Below are 5000 nucleotides of genomic sequence, written 5' to 3'. Positions count from 1 at the left end.
AGAGTGGAGTGGGGAGAGAGAAAATTTGCGCGGTTGTTAGTGGAAGAAAAGTGAGTGAGTACCTTGATGTTATTAAGAGAGAACAGCCCTTTGAGTAATAATGATCAATATTTCTTGTGTATGGTTCTCTTCATGTATGGCGGTAAGGGGAAAGTGAAAGGGGAGTGTAGATTTTAGGTGAATTTGAGCAGAAAGAAAGTGAGTACGTTGGCGTTATTAAAGGAAGGAGAGGTCTGTTAGTAATTACAATCAATATCTCTTGTATAGCTGCTCCCCTTATCCTGTTTTTGGGAATTGGTTAAGTGCAGAGAGAGGGAAAATTTTGTAGGGTGATTTTAAGTAGAGGAGTGGAAGTGTATAGTCTTATGAATCTGTTTGTTTTTGAGAATAGAAAAGCCTTGTGAGTGAATATACAAACGTTAACTTATAATTATTAACTGTTTGGAGAGAGAGAGAGAGGGAAGATTTTTAACGGTGATTTTAAGTAGAGGAGTCAGACCGTATGTGAATCTAGTTGTTTTTGAGAATAGAAAAGCCTTGTGAGTGAATATACAAACGTTAACTTATAATTATTACCTGTTTGTGGAGAGAGAGGGAAGATTTTTAACGGTGATTTTAAGCAGAGGAGTGGAAGCGTTTGTGAATCTGGTTGTTTTTGAGAATAGAAAAGACCACTGAGTGAATATACAAACGTTAACTTATAATCATTAACTGTTTGTGGAGAGAGAGGGAAGATTTTGAAGGGTGATTTTAAGTAGAGGAGTGGAAGCGTTTGTGAATCTGGTTGTTTTTGAGAATAGAAAAGACCAGTGAGTGAATATACAAACGTTATCTTGTAATTATTAACTGTGGAGAGAGAGGGAAGATTTTGAAGGGTAATTTTGAGTAGAGGAGTGAGACCTTATGTGAATCTGTTTGTTTTTGATAATAGAAAAGCCCTGTGAGTGAATGAATATACAAACGTTAACTTATAATTATTAATCGTTTGTGTATTTCTCTTTTCGTGTGATAGTGAAGGATAGATAAAAAGAAAGATAGAAAGAAAAAAGATGTCAGTTTAGATGATTTCTAAGTGGTAGGTAGGAAGTAATAATAATAATAATAATAATAATAAACGGTTTATTTCATGAAGTATCAGGCAGCCCTAGAGCTGAAAATATACATCAATGGAAGATGAAATGAAATGAATGAGACAAATGAACAAAGTAGTATGATCGAAAATAAAAAGGAAAATAGAAATAACAATAATAGCAATAATCATAGTAAAGATAATAATAATAATCATAATAATCACGATAATAATAATGATAATAATAATAGTAATCATAATAATAATAATAATAATCATAATAATAATCATAATAACAACAATAAGTCCTAATGAAAAATATTTACAAAACATACAAATTGTGCTGCTCTTAATTTGCATTGTTGATATATTTGACCATCACGGGCACTGCGCTGTTCTTATAGCGGTCAGTCCGTGCCCGTATCGGGGCAATAATGTTGTGGTGTCGCACTGAGTGCTGAGGGCGGTTCACTGCGGGTGGGAGGATGTGTCTGTGTCTGGGTTGGTTGAGAAGCTTGGTTGCGAACCGGTGTAGTAGGGTCTCGTGACGGTGTTGTAGGCTGGTGAGATGGAGGGAGTCGAGGGCGTCCTGATAGCTGGTGTAGTGAGGGCCCAGGATGATTTTGCAGGCTCGCTTCTGGACACGTTCAAGTTGGCGGCGCTGCGTGATGTTGATGGAGGAAGACCACGCTGGGGACGCGTATGTCAGTTTGGGGAGGATGAAAGAGGAGTACACGCTCGCCAGCGCACACTCAGGGGCCCCCAGCGTTTTGAGTCTCCTCAGCAGGTACAGTTTATAGGTGGCAGATCTGGTGAGCTGGGAGACGTGCTCCTTCCATGTGAGCTTGTTGTCCAGGGTGACTCCAAGTAGTTTTGCTGATGTAACTACCCGGAGGGGAGTGTCGTTGATGGACACCACAGGGGGGGCAACAGGGGCAGAGGAGGTGTTGATGTGTGGGAGTTTAGTTTTGGTGTCGTTGATGGTGACCATGTTTTGTGTTGTCCATGTGTGTAGGTTGTGTAGTGTTTCCTGGAGGTGGGAATAATCTGGGTTGCTGTTGTCAACTGTTACTCCCACTGTGGTGTCGTCCACGTACTTCCAGCAGTGGGGTGTGTGGGTCAGGGCGTCATTAATTAGGATAAGGAAGCACAAAGGGCCCATTTTGGACCCCTGAGGTGGGGTACCTCAGGGGTAGAGGTAGAGGTGTAGAGGAGGGGAGGCCACTCCCTGAAATCTCACCACCTGTTTACGCTGGTGCAGGAAATCAGCCAGCCAGGAGACCAGGTTAGGGTGAAGCCCTAGGTTTATTGCTTTGTTGATGACTGTGGTATGGTGAACTAGGTCAAAAGCCTTTCGGAAATCAATAAAAGCGAGAGAAACTGATGTTTTGCGTTTTTCAAGATTTCTGTAGGCAAAGTCCAGGAGATTAATTAGGCAGTGTGTGGTGGAGGTTGACTTGATATTGCCGTACTGTTGTGGGTCTATGAGGGGAGCAAGATGAGTGTAAGTCCACTTGAAAATGAAGGCTTCACACAGGAGGCTGGGAATGGGGGTGATAGAAATAGGCCTCAAGTCACTCAGTGATTGAGGGGTGGTGGTCTTGGGAATCGGAGTGACATATGCTGTTTTCCAGTCAGCAGGACACTGACTTTGACGGAAGGAAGCGTTAAAAATAGAGGCGAGGGGGGTGGCCAGCTCGGGGGCAAACTCCTGGTACAGTTTGATGGGGAGATCAGTGGGCGTGGTGGACCGCTTTGTTTTAAGTTGTCTTAGTGTGTGTGTGTGTGTGTGTGTGTGTGTGTGTGTGTGTGTGTGTGTGTGTGTGTGTGTGTGGGTGAGGAGACAGAGAGTGGAGACAGAGAAAGGGAAGAGAAGAGAGAGGAAGAAGAAGAGAGAGAGAGAAGAGGAAAAAAGGAGAGAGAGAGAGAGAGAGAGGAGAGAGAGAGAGAGAGAGAGAGAGAGAGAGAGAAGAGAGAGAGAGAGGAAGAAAATAAGTATAAACGACAATGGGGAGAGAGAGAGAGAGAGAGAGAGAGAGAGAGAGAGAGAGAGAGAGAGAGAGAAGGAAGAATGAATGGAAGAAGAATGATGGGGAATAAGACTGAAAATAACAAGGAAGAGAGAGAGAGAGAGAGAGAGAGAGAGAGAGAGAGAGAGAGAGAGAGAGAGAGAGAGAGAGAGAGAGAGAGAGAGAGAGAGAGAGAGAGAGGAATTGTCCAGTAAATGAAATGAAAACAAAGTTGGGAATTTTTATGCAAAACCGAATAAGACTTTGCATGTTTGACGCTGGAAAAGGACATGGAAGAAAGAAGAGGAGGAGGAGGAGGAGGAGGAGGAGGAGGAAGAGGAGGAGGAGGAGGAGGAGGAGGAGATCGAATATACTGAAATACACACACAAAAAAAATACTGCCAGGAAACAAAAGAAAAAATAGAGAGAGAGAGAGAGAGAGAGAGAGAGAGAGAGAGAGAGAGAGAGAGAGAGAACAGCCCTCATCCATCAAAAACTGTCAGACGATCCAAGGCACCACATTCCGTCCTCCTCCTCCTCCTCTTCCTCTTCCTCTTCCTCCTCCTCCTCTTCCTTTTCCTGATGGTTTCCAGTTCTTTCCTTTTGTCTTGTTCCTTGTTTTATTTTCTTGTGCATTATTTTGATTTTTGTTTTTTTTGTTCTTCTTCTTCTTCTTCTTATTATTATTATTATTATTATTATTATTCGTCTTCTTCTTTTTGTTCATTCTTTTACTCCTCTTTCTGTATTATTTTCCTTCACTGACTTTTCTTCTCCTCCTCCTCCTCCTCCTCCTCCTGGGCGGGCAAGTTACAAAACAACAGTGCTTCGGAGGCTGACTTTGGTACACCTGCAACGTGCTAATCACCGAGGAGGAGGAGGAGGAGGAGGAGGAGGAGGAGGACGCAAAAGAACAAAAGGCAAAGCAATTAAAAGAAAGCAAAAAAAAAAACAATACTATTAAAGATTATCAGAAGAATAACACTAATAATAAGAATAAGATAATAAGGAAGAAGAAGATGAAGTAGAACAAAATGAAGAACGGGAACCAGAAGGAGGAGAATGAGGAGGAGGAGGAGAAGGAGGAGGAAGAGGAGAGGAGAAAAGAAGAGGAAAGAAGGAAAAGTTGTATGAGGAGCAAGAAGATAAGAAGAAGAATAGAGGAAGAGGAAGAAGAGGAATTGTGTTATGAGAGAGAGAGGAGGAGAGCCAGGAAGCAGTTAGCAGCGGAAGGGAAGGAAAGGGACGGGACGGGAAGGGAAGGAAAGGGAAGGGGAGGGAAGGGAAGGAAACGAAACGAAACGAAAGGAATGGAAAGGAAAGGAAAGGGAAGGGGAGGGGAGGGGAGGGAAGGAAAGGGAAGGAGAGACGGGAAGGGAAGAGGGAAAACAAGAGGGCTTAGAGGCATGATGTATGGCTTAAAAATGTCTCTTGTTTTTTTATTTACACTTGGGTACGAAACGGAGTCTTTCTTATTTGTCTTTTTAATCAATATTCTTTTTACACTTGGATACAGAAAGGATTTAATTAAGGAGTCTACGTGTGGTCACATATACTTTAACATATTTTACGTTTCTGTGTGTCTGTTTATCTCTGTATTTCTGCTTCTGTCTCTCTGTATGAAACTCTATGCCGCTTCCTCCTCTTCCTCCTCCTCCTCCTTTTTATATATCTCCCTATCTCTAGTCCATCTCCCTCCTCCACCTCCTCCTCCTCTCTCCCTCGTCCTCTCTCTCTCTCTATCTTTTTCTTATCATATTTCCTGTTCTCTTTGCCCTTCCCTCCTCTCATTTCCTTCCTTCCTTCCTTCCTCCATCCCTCCCTCTCCTCTCCTCTCTTTGCTTCCTCTCCAAATTTCCTTTCTCTATCGCTGTTGTCGTTGTTGTTGTTGTTGTTGTTGTTGTTATTGTTGTTCCCTTTTC

At 42.6% G+C, this 5000-nt stretch overlaps 1 protein-coding gene across 1 annotated transcript in view; it reads left to right on the top strand.

Annotated features, from left to right (window-relative positions):
* Positions 1–5000, top strand: part of LOC127003840 (roundabout homolog 2-like) — a gene marked incomplete at its 5' end in the record, with an annotated part of 245879 nt that overhangs the window by 812 nt on the left and 240067 nt on the right. The window lies entirely within an intron of this gene.

The sequence above is a fragment of the Eriocheir sinensis genome, chromosome 26, assembly GCF_024679095.1.
Source record: "Eriocheir sinensis breed Jianghai 21 chromosome 26, ASM2467909v1, whole genome shotgun sequence".
Taxonomy (NCBI): domain Eukaryota; kingdom Metazoa; phylum Arthropoda; class Malacostraca; order Decapoda; family Varunidae; genus Eriocheir; species Eriocheir sinensis.
Note: the sequence above shows the minus strand (reverse complement) of the source record. Positions and strands in the feature narration are given on the sequence as shown.